Below are 19,081 nucleotides of genomic sequence, written 5' to 3'. Positions count from 1 at the left end.
TTTTCCTGGCAAACATTGACCTGTTCCCTACCCCTCCCCCTGTCCTTCCCCTCGGGCCAGGGTGTCCAAAACCCAGGCCAGCATCGCAGCCACCAAGTCGGCATCCGCTGTGGTACCTGCAACTCCCAGAGGCTCAAGGGGGGCACCCATCAGGCCAGCCAGTGTGCCACCAACCCCTGCAAAGGACCAAGCCATTCCTCCACCTGCCAAGGTGAAAAAGAGGACAACATGGAGCAAGGGCAAGGAGCACAACCCACCCAGCAAGGCCTCCTCCAAAACTCCAGCTGCCAGAGCCAAGGTCACAACAGCATCTGTCAAGGTGAGAAAGGAGCAGAAAACCCAAGGCAGTGCAGCTGTCAGAGGCTGTAGGTGAAGACCTGGTGCCCACCAGCAGAACCACCAGTCCCTCCACCTGCACCGTGGGCAGCACCGCCAGCAGCCCTGCAGCAGGCACCGCCGCAAGCACCACCACCTGCACTGTCACCTGCACCTCCGCTGCCACCACTACTGTCAGCAGCAGCATCCCCAACGCGCAGCCATCCGAGGCTGCAGGAGAAGGGCTGGGGTCTACCTCCATCCCTGGCAGCACTGGATCCCGCACCACGGCCAGCACTGCCAGCAGCCCCGCCGCAAGCACCACCTCAAGCACCGCCACCTGCACCGCAGACAGTACGACCACTACCAGCTCCAGCAGCCACAGTGAGCGGCCGTCCGAGGCTGCAGGAGATGGGCTGGAGCCTCCCACCACCACTGGCAGCACCCCCACCCCCACCAGCACCGGCACTACCACCAGTTTGCAGTCTTAGGCACCACAGGATGGAGTCTAGCCCTGCCTCCATGGACTATCATGCAACATGGTCCCTGCAAATCTCGTGCCTGAGACACCCAGGTGAGGGAATGTGAACTGCCACAACCCAAGTGCTGCATCACTCGGCAGAATGCCCCCTCCAGAACCAGTGGAGAAAGGCATCCACTCACCCTATCTTTGGCAGAGTGAAGCAGGCTGGGCACCAAGCCCCCTCCAGAACCAGTGGAGAAATGGAATCCACTCACCCTATCCTTGGCAGGATGAAGCAGACTGGGCACCAAGCCCCCTTCGGAACCCCCCCTATCCTTAGCAGGACAAAGCAGACTGGGCACCAAGCCCCCTCCAGAACCAGTGGAGAAAGGCATCCACTCCCCCTATCCTTGGCAGGATGAAGCAGACTGGGTACCAAGCCCCCTCCAGAACCAGTGGAGAAGGGCATCCACTCACCCTATCCTTGGCAGGATGAAGCAGACTGGGCACCATGCCCCCTCCAAAACCAGTGGAAAGAGCCATCCACTTGAGAGACTGTGGCTTTGCACTCCCCAGGACCAAGCAGTGGGCAGACCACCCACTTGAGAGATTGTGGCTTTGCACTCCCCAGGACCAAGCAGTGGGCAAACCACCCACTTGAGAGACTGTGGCTTTGCAATCCTTAGGACCAAGCAGTGGGCAAACCACCCAATTGAGAGACTGTGGCTTTGCATTCCCCAGGACCAAGCAGTGGGCAGACCACCCACTTAAGAGATTGTGGCCTTGCACTCCCCAGGACATCGCTGTGGGCATGGAGCCCCCTCGAGGAGCAGTGGCGTCATTCCATTTTCCGGCTGAGGTGACTCCTCCTTCCCCGTCCCCCTGAGGTGCCTGTGTGTTTACAACCTGATGCCCCTGCAGTGTTCTCTCCGTATTGAAGCAGAAGTCAAGTGTGGGCTTGGCCCATGATTTTTGGCCCAGTGACCCACGGATATTCCGAAAGGACAATGTACGGCCTTATGTACATATTTTATATGTTTGTAGATATTGCGTTGTTACGTATATCTGCATATTTCTAAAAAAAACAATGATTTAACTCTATTCCTTTTGTCCTTGCGTTCTTCACGTGGTTACGGGGTGTTGCTGCATATGTTTGTGTGTGTGGTGTTGTGGGTGGGGATGAGGGTGGGGGTGTTGCGGGCTGCGTGTGTGTGTCACTCTCTTTTTCCTCCCCCTCCCCTGTGTACTAGGTGTAGTACTCACCGTGGTCATCGCCGCCACCTTTGGTATTCCTGGTAGATGAGAAGGTAGACCAGCATAGGCAGGACCTGTAACTCGGGCTCCATGGCATCCTGGTTCTTTGTTGAGTGTCGAGAGGTGAGTGGTTTCCTTTCAAAACACTGTTTCCGCTTTTGATGGAGTTGGTACCACCCCGGAAAAGCTGGCGAATTGGCGGACTGTGATGGGTTGGGTGGTACATTGTCTTCTGCCTGGCTGTTGCGGTTACAGCCGTGGTGTTTGTTGCTACCGCCGTGGCAGTTGAAGTGTTAAAGTGGCTGTCTGTGTTGGCAGTTTCTGCCGTGGTTGTGATCCCATTTTTTTTACCGCCGGCCTGTTGGCGTTATTACTGCCACTTTTACACTGACCGCCAGGGTTGTAATGAGGGCCTTTGTAAAATCATTGGATCAATGAGGCATATCTACGTGTTTGTAGCTGAAAATATGTAGACTTTACCAAACCTCTCACTAAACTGTGCTTTCATACTGAAATGTTTGAAATTTACAGACCTTAAAATTGCTAATTCACAATATTGATGAGGTGTCAACCATTCAAAGTAGGATAAAGGGTAGGTAATAAAGTTGGTTTATGGCAAAACTCATTTTTCTCTAATTGAAAATGAAGGTTCACAAGAGGTTCCACACATTGATTAGCTTTGAAGAGGCATTTTCCCAACAGCTTACAAACCATTTGAAAGGAGGACGACCTTGTCTAGAATTAATTTTGGATTTCAAAGGTTTGACACAATATTCAGTAATTGTGTGAACCTAGAAAATAATGCAGTGGAAACATATGGTGGTTATCAAGTAAGGTAAAGGTTTTACAATGTCAGAATTTCTATAATTTCAAAAACAGATTAGTAATCAAGTCAAAGAAAACAAACAATAAACATTATTAAATGTAAACTTTCATGTAACAAAAAAACATTGAATATGTTTCCTTTTACCATAACACTGCTTTTCATGTGTCTGTGTGTGATTCTTTTTACACTGAAATGTCCTTAGCAACTCAACATTACAGCACAAACATCTGGGAAGAGATGGTAAGGAGCATGACTATACTACCTGGTGTAAATCAAAAATAGCAATGGTTTCTAGCATCTAAAGTGTGAGTGGGAATGCGCCACAAAGAAACGCCTCCACACAAGAGGCATAAGCAAGTAGAAATATGCTTATCTCTGCAGCACACATAGAAAGAGAAAAAAAACGACTCAGGATTGTTTTTGTGCATGAAGGTGCCCCTTTCTGCACAAAAACAATCCTGCATGCAACGCTGGCTCCCTTGCACCCTTGTGAAAGGGTGCCTGCGTTGGCGCTTGGCTGAGTAATGGGTGCCAGCGCAGGGGGAAAGGAAAGGAATATGCAGTATTCTTTGAAATTCTGCACATTCCTGTTCTCCCACTGTGATGCAGGTCAGGGCAGCAAGGTGACTTGATGTGCTGTGCTACAAAGCCCATAAATATGGTCCTATACTTTTTGGTATACCACAATCAGAACACTCCCCTTTAAGAAATAAGAGACTATCGTTCAATAAAAAATGTTAAAGAGCACTATGCACAACCATGCACATACCTCAGATATTACAGAGCATGATGACCTGGCCTGGGCTGGACAAGGTGGTGGCACAGAGCAAATACGATCAGTTTTTGGATGTCATTCTGCACACAACCTTTCAATGGGTAAAAACAGAGAATATCCAACAGAATGCATTGCTCAAAATATTGACCTAACACCCAAAACTCTGAAACAGCACATACGTTCCACAAAGATCGGTAACATTGAGGGGAAAATTTATGGAAAGTGGCGCTGCACTGAGTGCAGAGCCACTTTCCCCTCGCTCCTTAGTGCCCCTTACCACCACCATGTGTGTGCCATATTTAAAATATGGTGCACTCATTCCAAGTAACGCTATTGACGTACTCTGCAGGAGTAGCGCCCAAATGTTGGTGCTACTTCTGCAGAGTACATAGGGGCCCATTTTAAATAATGGAAGCCCCCTTTTAACGCCTGCTCGGAACAGACAATAAAAGTGCCGAAAAAAATGGCACAAGGAAATCTCATAGATTTCCTTGCCCCATTTTTTGGGTCCCTTCTAACGGAGGAACGCCCCCTTAGCATACATTATGCCTGGCGCAGGCATAATGTAGATCAACGGGTTACAAAGTGGCGCAGTTCATGCATTGCACCACTTTGTAAATGTGGTGTGAGGATTTTGGCCTTATTGGGCCACATTAGTAGAAAAAACATTACATTACGCAAGGTGGTCCTACAGGCTTATAAATATGCTCCTGAATTGACAATACTTGCCATAATAAATAAATACGAGTTCCAGCAGAAGACACTCGAGCACACCTACTACAGACATCCAATTCAGTTCAGAGACATCATAAAGTCACAACTCCCTGAGCTGACAAGAGCACACTATTCCATCAAATTGTAAAAAAGACAACTGAAACAACTCATGCACCTCACACCACAATTTTAGTCGTGTTAAAGAGTTACTGAGGTAATTAAGAAAACATTATACTCTCAATAGACACATACACATACTTCAAGCCAGGTAATGCACATAGCAATTTTCCCTGATGGTTTGTAAATGAATAGATAAATACTTCAACATAACCACACAGAACGTGACTAATTTCTAAAACGTGCATATGAACAAACATATACCCAAAACAACATTATTCACAACACCCCTAGTGATTATTGAACTCAAAGAGCTAGAAAGAAGACTCCAGTTATTGACAGAATCCTTAAGACCAGGGCAGGATGACCAATATCTCTAGGTAAGGTTTGGATGTTCCCACCTGTAGTGCAACTACTGAAATTTGCTCCTTAACAGTATATGTCAACAAATAACTAGAATTTTCTTAAGCTTCTGACTGTTTGATTATGTGAACATTCTGCTGAATTAGTGTTTAAATAAATTACGCTACTTCAGCGCAAACTTATCTCCATATTTTAACTTTGGTGCTAGACCCATCTAGCACCAAATTTATGGAGTTAACGTCATTTTCTGGACCTGGAAATCTACATTGCATCAATGAGATGCACGGTGGGCTTCCAGTGCAGAAAATGATGATATGGCCTTAATGCCAAGGTTACTTAGCACCATTATTTAACGTCTGGGTATGGGCAGGCGTCATGGGACCTGTGGGCATGTTTCCATGGTCAGAGATGATGGAAAGAGCCCTCAAGTGCCCTTCCCTGGCCTCAGGGACACCCCTACCCACAACAGGGGGACACCACAGGATGGGGGACTCATCCCAGGTAAGTCCAAGTAAGCATTTCATTTAAAAAAAAAAAATTAGCACACAACCTCCGGTTCCCCCTATGCCTCCCCGACCCAGTTAGCATAATTTACAATGACGCTAACAGGGCATTACTGCCAGCTACCACCATTCCATAAATATGGCGCCCGGCCGGAGTCCAGGAATGGCGCTAGCCGACTAATGCAGTTTTGCGCGCACAATTGTATCCTCTGTAGTGCAAGCTTTACATTGATTCTTTCTTTTAGGAACTGTTTTCTCAAGAATAGGTCACCTAATTTTTCCCCCAGTGCCGCACAGGTCTCTTTTTGCTTCTTCTCAGATTTTGAAAACCTCTTCACAATCTCCATCGTTAGGTCGTTAATCAGAGGGGTTAACCCTGCACACCAACTTTAAAACTGTAAGCCACTTCTTGCTTGGGCCTTACATCCAGCGGCCATATTCCTGTGAGCTTTTATGAGTTTCTTGGATCTGCACCTTGGGGCATATGTACAAGGAGAGTTATTTCACCTTTGCACCATGCAAAATGGCACAAGTGCGACGCAAGCCCAAAATGCAATTTATGAAGCCACATAAGGCCACCAAAGTGGCACGTTGCGATATTTCACCTCAGGGAGATGTTCCAAAGTAAGCATATATGTCCAGATTTACCATGCTATCACACAAGCTGTCACATAATGCAGTCAATCAACCAAAATTGCTTCTCTGTGTTACATGACGGGGTGAGAGCAGGAAAGCTCCATATCTGCAGATATATGACACTATACTGCTGAGCACCATGAGCACACCTTTGCAGCATAGTGGAAAGGTGTTTGCATGAGTAAGGAATGGACTTTGTACTGGAAGGACATCCTTGCAGCACACTCGATAAGTGTGATAAATTTGGAGAAATAAAATAATTTCACCTTTTTAACGCCTGCTTCAAAGTGCTATTACTTTTTGGTGCAAAGCCCTGTCTACTACTGTAAGTAGATACGGTTTTGAACCAAAAAGCGTGGATGGTTTCATTGCAACTCTCATGGAACCTCCCCTGGATGCAGTGCAATGCAACATAGTACACTGTTTTGTGTTACTTTCAGGCAACTCTCCAGCACAAAACCTGCAAATGCAACAAAACACGTTGTTTGCAGGTTTGTGTCGCTTTTTAAATACTGGCCAATATACAGATGAACCTTCGTGCAAAAGAGGCCTCACATCTGAGCGCCATGGTAGCAGGTCACTGCCATCGAAACAAGAAGGTAAAGAATTAGCTGCAATTTTCGCAACTGGTGAGTAGTAATGTGTAGGAAGCTGGTCAGGCTTATAGTGGGTACCAATGGTACTTACACCTTGTGCCAGGTCCAGTTATCCCTTATTAGTAGAGTACTGGCCAATATATAGATGAACCTTCGTGCAAAAGATGCCTCACATCTGAGCTCCATGGTAGCAGGTGATTGCCGTCGAAACAAGAATGTAAAGAATTAGCTGCAATTTTCGCAACTGGTGAGTAGTAATGTGTAGGAAGCTGGCCAGGCTTATAGTGAGTACCAATGGTACTTACACCTTGTGCCAGGTACAGTTATCCCTTATTAGTAGAGTAGTAGTGTTCTAGCAGCTTATGCTGATAGAAGTAGCTATAGCAGAGAAGCCAAAGCTGAACTAGGAGACATGCAAAGCTCCTACTATACCACTTATATCATATAGGTACTATATCATAAGAAAGACAATGCTCAGGGTTACTATAAATAAAGGTACTTTATTTTAGTGATAATGGCCCTCACTTTGAACTCGGCTGTCTTTTTGAAAGACTGCCGGGGTACCGTCGTGCGGAAGACCGCCAATGCAGGTGGTTTTCTGCACAGTGTATTATGACTGCTGGCAGCCCTCCGTCCTTTTTTGGATGAAGAGCCGCCAGCAGCCATACTGGCCATCGGTGGGGAAGTGGAGGCTGCTCCACCTCCACCACCACGTCATCAGAACACCGCTCACTGAATCACGTCCCATGATTCGGCATGGCGGTGGTCTGGTGACGGGGTGCTGGCGGTGGAGCAGCCCCCATGGATCCCGTTCCCTCCAGGAGGATCACCGAACCAGGCAAGGTGATTGTCCGTTAGGGGAGGGGGGTTGAGTGGTGTTGTGTGTTGTGTGCATGCATGGGGGTGTTGTGTGTTTGGAAATGTGTGCGTGTCTGTCTGTATGTATGTCTGTGAGTATGTGTGCGTGTATGTGTGTGAGTATGTGTGTGAGTATGTGCACGTGTATGACTGTGTGTGTCTGTTGGAATGTTTGTTAGTATGTGTGCGGGTATGTGTGGTGGTAGTGTCTGTGTGCGTGACGGGGGTGTGTGTCGATGTTGGGGGGTGGAGAGGGGGGACCTGCCACCTTTGGGGGGCGATAGGGGGGTCGTGGGTGTGGGAGAAGACTCTGGGGAGAAGGTGGGGGTTGGGGGAGACCCCTATCAGGGACAGGGAATGAATTCCCTGGCACTGATAGTGCCTACTGCCATGGATTTCGTGGCAGTTCCAAACCCTACAAAATCCATGGCGGTATGCAGGATCCTGATACCGCTGGCGGTCTGGTGACGGCCGCCGGGCTGCAGAACGAAGTCTCCAGCCCAGCGGTCGTCACCACCCTGGCGGTCGGAGTGGAGAAGTAGCAGTTTTCCATGGCGGTAACCGCCATAGACTTAATTCTATTTTTTGTCTGCCGGCCTGTTGGCAGTCTTACCGCCACTTCTCCACCGACCACCAGGGTCATAATGAGGGCCAATGTGCAAAAAATACATCAGAGGATATACGTCCTTAGGAGGTAAGTAAAATAAACAAAATATACACACAAACCAAAATCAGGTAAGTAAAACAGTCAGAAAGTGGTGCAAACACTGTAGAATACAATAGGATGCAATAGGCATAGAGACAACACAAACTATATACTAAGAAAGTGGAATATGAACCACAAATGGATCCCTAGGCTAGTGTAGTGTGTAGAGGGACACTGGGAGTGTAAGAAAACACTAAGGGTGTTCAAGATACCCCACCTCAAGACCCTGGAAAGTAGGAGTAAAGTAATACTATTTTCCCAGAAATACACAAAAGTCATGATAATGGATTTTGCAAAGATCACAACAGACTGCAAAGCACTGAAGACGGATTCCTGGACCTGAGGACCTGCAAAGGAAGGGGACCAAGTCCAAGAGTCGCGAAAGTGTCCAGGAGCCCACTAAACCCCGGATGAAGGTGCAAAATGGCTGTCTCCGGATGGAAAAAGCTGAAGATTGTGCAACAACAAAAGGTGCTAGGAACTTCTCCTTTGTGAAGAAGATGCCCCACTGCATTCAGGAGGATGCAGAGTTGTTTCCTTGGCAAAATACTGCAAATAAGCCTTGCTAGCTGCAAGAGTCACGGTTAGAGAAACAGGGCCCAGGAAAGACAAGGATGTCGCCACTTGGGAGAGGAGAAAGAGGGGGCCCTCAGCAATGTATAGAGCCCACGCACAAGCAGGAAGCACCGCAGAAATCCTTGAACCCGGTGTTCAGTATTAGGGAAAGATGCGGAAGACATTGTAACGCGAAGGGTTAATTAGCTTGAGCAGTGTAGATGAGTGTAATGCCTGTTGAAACCCCCTCCCAAACATCGTGGAAAAGTTCATGATATTATTTTCAAGCTTGTTTGTGTAGAAGACTCCGTCTCAACCTTGAGAACGAGAGTACAGGGAGAAGATGGAATGAAAACAAAGGCTGGAGAAAGGCAGAGCAGCCAAGTACTGATAACATAACTAGAAAATGCCAGAATGAGATTGTACTGCCATTTGATAAAGTTTTGTTTTGACCAATGACTTTGTGTTTCACCACTGCGCATATTAGTTGCTCAATAATCACCAGTAGCACATGGTATGTTTTGTTCAGTTTAGCCGCCTATGGGCTTTGACATGGCATTAGCCATTGCTTTCTGTATTCAGTTTAGCCGCCTATGGGCTTTGACATTGCATTAGTACCTATTGGCTTTGACATGGCATTAGCCATTACTTTCTGTATTCAGTTTAGCCGCCTATGGGCTTTGACATTGCATTAGCCATTACATTCTGTATTCTGCCTATTGGCTTTGACATGCTGTATCCAGTCTAGCCGCCTATTGGCTTTGACATTGCATTCCTATTGGCTTTGACATGATGTATTCAGTTTAGCTGCCTATTGACTTTGACATGCTATTAGATATTCTGCCTATTGGCTTTGACATGATATTGTATATTGCATTTTGTATTCAGCTTGGCTGCCTATTGGCTTTGACATGATATCATATATTCAGCTCCGCTGCCTATTGGCTTTGACATGATATTATACATTGCATTTTGTATTCAGCTCAGCTGCCTATTGGCTTTGACATGATATTATACATTGCATTTTGTATTCAGCTCAGCTGCCTATGGGCTTTGACATGATATTATACATTGCATTTTGTATTCAGCTTAGATGCCTATTGGCTTTGACATGACACTAGACATTGCATTTGATATTTAGGTTAGCTGCCTATTGCCTTTAACATGACATTGCATTTGATATTTAGGTTAGCTGCCTATTGCCTTTAACGTGGAGTTAGACATTGCAGTTGAGAATCCAAGCTGTATTTTTCCAAGCTGTGTTTTTGCACAAGAGAACCAAGATGTTTTTCTCACAGTAGACTAGACATGATAAGAGAGAGTACATGGGTGTTGTTTTTTCTTCGCTTGAGCTTGGGAACAGGAGTAGTCTTGGAGACCTGGCCAGTCTCCAAAAGGCTTGCTCAGTTTCCCAGGTCTGAGAGGAGGGGGCACACCTTTGTAACGAATGTAACAGGCTGCAGAGGGTCAGATTCGAATCTGCCGGACCTCGTGCTGGAGCTTGGCGCCAGCTGCCAGCAATCCCGTGTGGGTAGATGAATCTCTCTTTCTCGCGGCTGACAGGGGTCCTCAGCTTGCAGACCTTAGAAAGATGAAGCTGTGAATAGTTCCCACACGGTGAAGTATTTGTTTTGCTTTGCATTCAATATCTTATAAATATAACCTGCTGTGTATATTGCAAACTGATATATTTTGTTTGATTAACGCGGACTTGAAAACTACTAATTCGTCATACATAAAATATTGTGGTTGGGGAAGAATTAACAACAATAAAAGTCTTCTTTGACCTCACAAGTGCATTTCTGTTGTGTTATGTTAGTGCTTAGAAACTAAATAAGAGGAAAGCACTACAATTGGTACCTGGAGTCGTGGGGTCGGTCATTAAGAGGTGATTAAGAGGGTATTGACGAGTTGGTAGATTTCTAAGTGCACACTTTAAAAGTGTAATTGTTTTTTGTTGTTTGGAGAGTTACAGAAATTGTTTTTTGTTGTTTGGAGAATCACAGTAGCACGGCAGACCATGTCATGTGTTGTTAAACTGCCTGATGGTGCTACGAAAAACTGTGAATTGTTTGTTGTTTGGAGAATCACAGTAGCACGGCAGACCATGTCATGTGTTGTTAAACTGCCTGATGGTGCTAAGAAAAACTGTGAATTGTTTTCTGTTTGGGGAATTACAGAAGAAAATGCATGTGTAGAAAACGTGTGTTTTGGAAGTAATGATGACAGAAAGGTCTGGATACCTTTATCTGCTTACAGAGAAATGCAGGAGAAATGTAGGAAGTTGGAACATGAAAATAGGAATTTACGTGAGCAAATTAGCCCGACTGAAAGTTATAAAAAGGCTGTTTTTGAAGAATCTTTCTTGTCCCATTCCAGTAATGAGGGGGTTAAGACAGCTCCGAGCTGCACTGAGTTTTCGTGTGAGCCAGGGTTTTTGGCAGCCAAAGCGCATTCCTTAACTGATAACACGGACGAGAGAGACCAGAATGTGATTTACGAGTTACCGTTGCAAAATGCACAAGTAAAACGAAGGATTTTAGAGCAAGACACCCCGAGTTTCATTAGCTTGTTTGATTTTTGGAAAAAGAATAGCCCTCATTTGAGAGAAATCCTAACACTTTTGTATATGGTCACTGTGAAAAATTATATGCAGCTGCGCGCTTGTGATTTGGCAAATGAAATAATGCAGACTTTAGGTTTTTGCGCAGTGCAAGAAGGAAATACTTATGTACATGTAATTCAAGAACAAGGAAAGAAAATAGTGCCCCTAGCTAGAATCATACAATGGATCTGGTACTTGCAAGACAGGGCTAGAGTACCACAGGTAAAAGAATTACTGGTGAAATTGTGTGCACCATTTGAATTCGTGTCTACTGAAGATAAAAAGCATGTTTGTTTTACTAATGATTCATTGACTGAAATGTTGTTTTCTGGCACAGGAGAAGGAATGGAGTTGTATAATGTGTGTCAGATTTTAAAGCAAGAGCTACGTGAGATGTGTCATTTTTTCGCTGATTTTTGGTTCATTGCTAATGTTTTAGCACCTAACTGGTTCAATTACCTTGCAGATGTTAATGAGAAAAATTCAGAGAGAGAAGTGTACACCCAGAATTCTGCCTTAGAGGGGATGGCTAAGTGGGTGCCCCAGAAATGTGAACAGCTGAGAGAAAAAGCCACTTACAGGTGGGCAGAGATGAGAGAGATGCACATTCCCCTAGTTTTGATAAAAACTGTGCAGCACGCACAAAAGCAATTTGTCATGCAAGCAGTCACAGAGCAGTTGGGGAGAGGAAAGTTACCAGGACAGAAATGGCAAAGTGATCAGGTTTTAGGGAGAGTGATTGCTGCAAATTACCAAGGAAAAATAGAAATTATGCTGATACCTAGAAAATAATCTGATTCATTCATACAAATTGGAGACAGAATGGCCCAAATTGGCAAAAATGCAGTGAATGGAGGTTTGGTAAAGAAGGAGTCTGCCCCAGCCCTTCTGGCAGTGCAAGAAAAGGGAAGCTGTGGCGCAGCAGATAAAAACCTCAGTGCTGATGTGTGGGCTGAAGCCCCAAGTGACCCTCCAGAACCTGCAGAGAATATAACAAAGGGCCCCAAAAACGTCCTGCTGATTATAAAACAGGGAAAGAAAGAGGAAGGGTGCAGTTTAAATGAAAAATGTTATTTGCAAGAAAAGTCATACTTGTTTCTTTTGCAGATCCTACCACGTTTCGCCACTGTCCCTGAGTGTGCTGTGTGGTCCCCCTTCCGGTGTGTGCGTGTGGGGTCGGGGAAGGGACCGAATCCCCAACCTGAACCTGGCTGAGTAAAGTGCCAGCACCATGGATCCATTTTGCGCAAACTGCGCCTTCAGTTCAAGTTCAACTTGTTTGATTGCATTCTTCCAGTGGAACTAAGCTGTGTTTTTTTTTTTTTTCCCTTCTCGTATGGAACTCTGACTTTTGCTTATCTTCCAGCAAACCTTTCAGGTGGACCGTGCACCTTTACATGAGCAGAACTCATGCCACATCAAATTGCTAACACTGTTGAATTAGAGACTCATTCAGAGTATAACAATTGCCCAGTCTTTTCTATGTAGATGTATCTGATGTGAAAGGTTATGAGATCAATGTGTTAATTCACTTCTATTGCTTTACAGGGATTGCTTTGATCATTCAAATCTGACTTACTGATAATGTTTTTTTTTTTGTGCTGATGTTTTTTGTTTTTGTTTGAAACAGGAGATATGTGAAACAAAAATTCATTGGTCAAAGGGCGGAATGTACTGCCATTTGATAAAGTTTTGTTTTGACCAATGACTTTGTGTTTCACCACTGCGCATATTAGTTGCTCAATGTTCACCAGTAGCACATGGTATGTTTTGTTCAGTTTAGCTGCCTATGGGCTTTGACATGGCATTAGCCATTGCTTTCTGTATTCAGTTTAGCCGCCTATGGGCTTTGACATTGCATTAATACCTATTGGCTTTGACATGGCATTAGCCATTACTTTCTGTATTCAGTTTAGCCGCCTATGGGCTTTGACATTGCATTAGCCATTACATTCTGTATTCTGCCTATTGGCTTTGACATGCTGTATCCAGTCTAGCCGCCTATTGGCTTTGACATTGCATTCCTATTGGCTTTGACATGATGTATTCAGTTTAGCTGCCTATTGACTTTGACATGCTATTAGATATTCTGCCTATTGGCTTTGACATGATATTGTATATTGCATTTTGTATTCAGCTTGGCTGCCTATTGGCTTTGACATGATATCATATATTCAGCTCCGCTGCCTATTGGCTTTGACATGATATTATACATTGCATTTTATATTCAGCTCAGCTGCCTATGGGCTTTGACATGATATTATACATTGCATTTTGTATTCAGCTTAGATGCCTATTGGCTTTGACATGACACTAGACATTGCATTTGATATTTAGGTTAGCTGCCTATTGCCTTTAACATGACATTGCATTTGATATTTAGGTTAGCTGCCTATTGCCTTTAACGTGGAGTTAGACATTGCAGTTGAGAATCCAAGCTGTATTTTTCCAAGCTGTGTTTTTGCACAAGAGAACCAAGATGTTTTTCTCACAGTAGACTAGACATGATAAGAGAGAGTACATGGGTGTTGTTTTTTCTTCGCTTGAGCTTGGGAACAAGAGTAGTCTTGGAGACCTGGCCAGTCTCCAAAAGGCTTGCTCAGTTTCCCAGGTCTGAGAGGAGGGGGCACACCTTTGTAACGAATGTAGCAGGCTGCAGAGGGTCAGATTCGAATCTGCCGGACCTCGTGCTGGAGCTTGGCGCCAGCTGCCAGCAATCCCGTGTGGGTAGATGAATCTCTCTTTCTCGCGGCTGACAGGGGTCCTCAGCTTGCAGACCTTAGAAAGATGAAGCTGTGAATAGTTCCCACACGGTGAAGTATTTGTTTTGCTTTGCATTCAATATCTTATAAATATAACCTGCTGTGTATATTGCAAACTGATATATTTTGTTTGATTAACGCGGACTTGAAAGCTACTAATTCGTCATACATAAAATATTGTGGTTGGGGAAGAATTAACAACAATAAAAGTCTTCTTTGACCTCTCAAGTGCATTTCTGTTGTGTTATGTTAGTGCTTAGAAACTAAATAAGAGGAAAGCACTACAGAGATAGAATCCAAGCTTCGAGTTATTTAAGCATTGAACTGTGGGTGAGGGATTTGGAAGCTCGCAGATGGAATTGTGGAAGCTGCCATGGCCCAGCGGTGCCTCCCTGTTTGCTCGTGGTGCTTGAGGGGGAGAGAGGTCCAAGCAGGTGGTAGAGGGCTCCCCAGCATGTCGTGGATTAAGTTAAGTTTACACACAGGGATAAAATACCTTTGTTTCTCTGCTCTATTATTATGACTGATTATTTATGCCTGCACTGTGTTTATAACCTGAAGTATTCAGCTCGTTTATATTTTGCTTTCTAAACATATTAGTGTGAACTGCTACAATAACTGAAACATGCATTTTGGTGTGCAGTAAATCAAAGCTTAAATGAAGTATTCAGTTCATTTATATTTTGCCTCCTGAACATCGTAGGGAGAGCCTGCTGCAGTAATTGAAACATGCATTTTGGTGTGCAGTAAATCAAAGCTTATCTGAAGTATTCAACTCATTTATGTTCTGTTTCCTGAATATCGTAGTGCAATGCATTTTAGTATACAGTTAATCAAAACTTATATCTGTCAATGAATTATTTGCTTATATATATAAATATATGCTTTTCATTGCTATTCTTATTCTACTATTGTTAATGTGCTAAATGCCTACATTTTACCTGCAATTCAAGTAAAGCTAAATTTTATTAATAATTGGCGTGTGGTCCTTCATTGAGCGTCCTTATTGACTTATACCGAACAGGTGTCAACCAGACACCTGGATAAGACATTTGGTACCAGAAGTTGGGTATAAGTAAATAATGCCTCTTTGGGGACGTAAGAAAAGTGAGGCAGAGAGCGGAAGGCAGCATGGGGCAGAAAATCAATTCCCGGGTGGTTAGCAACTGACCCGTTCTCTGGTGTGGCAGGACTCTTGAACCAGTGGGCAGCGCCGGTGGTTAGATGAGAAAGTGGCTCCTCTCTTAGTGGAAGATGCGGTTGAGAGTGTGAAGCTAAGAGGGACAAAGCTGGAGCTGAAAGCAGCAGAGCAAGTGGGATGGCTTTACCTGTCTGCGCTCCGTACGGTATACAGGAAAACACTAACACACGATGCAGAGATAATAAAACTGCGGGATGAGGTTGCAGCCTTGCAGGAAAGACAGTTACTTATGAAAGAGACCATAGAAAGTGCAGTGACTCGGGTGATCAAATGGAGGCAAGGTGCACTGCATTAGAAGTACGAGTAGCAAAACAGAAGACTAGGCAGAAGCCTAAAATGCCCTCAACTGTGTAAGTGAGGGCACTGATACACAAACAGAAGAGTAGGCAGAAGCCTAAAATGCCCTCAACTGTGCAAGTGAGGGCACTGATATGCAAACAGAAGAGTAGGCAGAAGCCTAAAATGCCCTCAACTGTGCAAGTGAGGGCACTGATACGCAAACAGAAGAGTAGGCAGAAGCCTAAAATACCCTTAACTATGCAAGTGAGGGCATTGGTACGCAAAGAAAATTGGGATCCACATACTTGGGAGGGTGAGGTGGAAGCACGTTTAACAGAACTAGGTGTAGTTGAAAGTGGAGAAGGACGTGTAGGTGAAATTGAAGGTGAAAAGGAAGCGGATGGCGGGCAAATACAGAATTCTTGTTTGGTAAGAGATTATACGCAGAGGGAGTTGTTGCAGAGAACCCGTATGTTAAGGCAGATGCCTGCAGAGCCTTTGTTTAAATTGTTGGTGAGGTTGTGGGACACTGGAGCAAAAGATGCATTACAGAATCCTTTTACGTTAGGTCCCATCACAGAAGGAGACCTGTTTGAGCTGGAAATGATAGTACAGGATGACGTAGATGATGTAGTGATGTGGAGCCTATGGCAGAGGCAGGAAAAAATGAGGGTGCCACAAGATTGGGCCTTAGTGTAAATAGAACGCATAACTGATGATCGGCCGGGTAAAAATATGGGTCCCCTTACTAGGTTGGACAAGAGACGGAGGGGTTGGCAATAAAGTATGCAGAGTGCAGGAGTTTGCCATTGTGAAGTGGAAATGGTATCTGCAGCAGAGGGCAAAACCAGGACCAGCAGGAGTGTTGAAGTTACAAGAAGAGAAACTAGGGGCAGTGGACTTGCAGGCAATGGCCCCTGCACTAGAGCCCTCTGAAATGGAATCCTCACCATTTAAGACAGCCCTGCCTTTTGAACAACTCACCGAAGAAGAATGGCAAAATGCATGGTTCACAGATGGTACCACCCGGCACTATCAAGGAAAAATACAAAAGCAAACAGTCGCATTCCAGCCTGCTACAGAAACGATGTTGCTGCGAGAAGGGGATAATGAATCAAGCCAGCTTGCAGAACGGCAGGGGGTAGCAGCAGTGATCGAACAAGCCCCCATCAGAGAGAAAACATTTGTGTACACTGACAGTCGGGCCACTTACCAAGGACTAGCAAGCTGGGCCCCGACTTGGCACAAGGATGGATGGAAAATTAAAGGCACCCCCATTTCGGGAGGCGAACAGCTATGGGAAGAGATGTGGGAGAAAGGGCACGAATGTCAAATCTATGTGGGACATGTGGATGCCCATTTCCCATTGGACACTTCACTTGCATCTCTATTCGACAACACCGTAGATCAGATGGCCAAAACGCGAACGGTGGTCATCAAGGAGGAAGCTGAAGCCGCTTTAGCTAACAGGGTCCATGCAACATCCGGACATCCAGGAGAGAATGGCACTTATGCATGGGCACAGCTACGACAAATTCCAGCCACTAAAGAACAAGTGCAAAAAGCAGTAAAGGAGTACCCCACATGCAACCGGATTAAACAAATGCCCTTGCAAAAGAAGCCTAGCGGCCATATCAGAAGAGGAACTGCAGCTGCTATAGTGTGGCAATTCGACTATATTGGGCCGCTACCAAAGGAAGGAGGAAAAAGCTACATATTGACCATGGTAGACACCTACTCTGGCCTTATGTTGGGTATGCCCTGTAAGTCTGCAGACCAAAAGTCCACTTTGCAAGGGCTAAACTACCTGATAAAACATTATGGGCCACATGATGAGATCCAAACAGATAGGGGCACACACTTTTCAGGGAAAACAGTGCAGGGCTGGGCGCAGGAACAGGGAATTCGGTGGATTGTGCACCTTAGTTATTATCCACAAGCTGTAGGAATGATTCAGAGATATAACGGATTGTTGAAAGAACAGCTAAAAAAGTTATCAGCACATGATAGACTTGCACAAGTGATTTGTGAAGAAGCGTACACCCCTCACATTGAAGAAAGATCTGCCCCCCCCGATAACACCCAGAGAGGTGAGGGAGGATTTGGAAGCACAGGAAGAAAAGTATGGGTGAACCATCCAGGAAAAAAGCCAGAGGCAGGAGAGCTATTGAGTCAAGGGGTGGTGAGTACGTATATTATACTTTTAAAGAACTCAAATGTACCTGTATTTGTACTTGCAGTGAGACTTACCCCACGGTCGTAAATGATGACATCTGCATCGATGACGTGGTTCATGATTATAACCGGAAAAAGTGTATGAGTCCGACAGAATATAGTCCGTCATGTCACTTGAGCACCTCAAGCAGTTAACATAACTGATGACCAGGGAAATGTTTCACTTTATAAGGTGGAGTTACCTGGAGGCAAGTGGATGGCTGCCAAAGCGACCTGGAAGGTAACTAGACAGCAAATCCGACATGCCAGCGGACTGAACAAGGTGGAGAGGACGCCAGCAACAGCACAGGCTTTGAGTTACATGCTAAACATGATATGTAAATATTGTGATACCAGGACACATGGTGGTTGTTACAATGAACAATAGAATACCAGCCTTCATGTTTTATATAACCGAAAGACGCATGGTTAACAACTTAAGCAACGTTTCTATAATGCGATATAGAATAGGATGTAAACAAGTTCTGCATGCAAGCATAATTAATAGTATTGTGTTACAGATACATTTTGTCAAGGTGAATGTTGGAGACAACAATTGCATTTGCCTGAGGAAATATGAGTAAAGCCTATACAATTCCATTGTGAGGGAGAGATGTGTTATGCTCATTTTGATATAGCTAGAAGTAATCATCCTCCTGAAATATGGTGCCCCTTTATATTGCTCCCTGCAGTAATAGGTGAAGAATGGTGGATACCTCACAATGACAAAAAAATGGATTGATCAAACAAATCACACTGTAGATCCCACTAGATGTGCAGATTGGTCTATGGGGTGGGTATGTACCCTCACTGGACAGGCGCTAGACCCATGCCTTCACCCAAAACCAGGAGAATGTGAATGGTTACCTTATACTATTAATGGCACAGACTTATATCTGATAGGAACATAGAGTATATGTTACGTTACCAATCATCCCTTACTTATTAACGGATTTATACAAACCACCGGAGAGCAAATAATGTGTACACGCAATATTACCAGCATTGTTGACATAAGCACTCACATCTTGTACCGACCAAGATCACCATAACCTCATTACAGACGCAAATGCGTGTGCAGTTAGAGTGGAACATCTCGCTTGTTGTTAAGCTACCCAGATAAGAGGCAATCAAGCACAAGTTACCTTTGCTAAATTTGATATGGCAGCTAAATACACCAAGGATACAGCCATACTGATGACCATAAACACTAAACAGCTTATGCACACTGCTTCATGCATCCAGCAAATAACTGAGCACCATTGGTATGATGTCTTCTTAGGCTGGGCACTAGGAGCTATAAAGACGCTAACTATAGTGTTACAACAGCTAATTTGGT

This window comes from Pleurodeles waltl, chromosome 8, assembly GCF_031143425.1.
Source record: "Pleurodeles waltl isolate 20211129_DDA chromosome 8, aPleWal1.hap1.20221129, whole genome shotgun sequence".
Classification (NCBI taxonomy): Eukaryota; Metazoa; Chordata; class Amphibia; order Caudata; family Salamandridae; genus Pleurodeles; species Pleurodeles waltl.
This window is presented reverse-complemented; position numbering follows the sequence as displayed.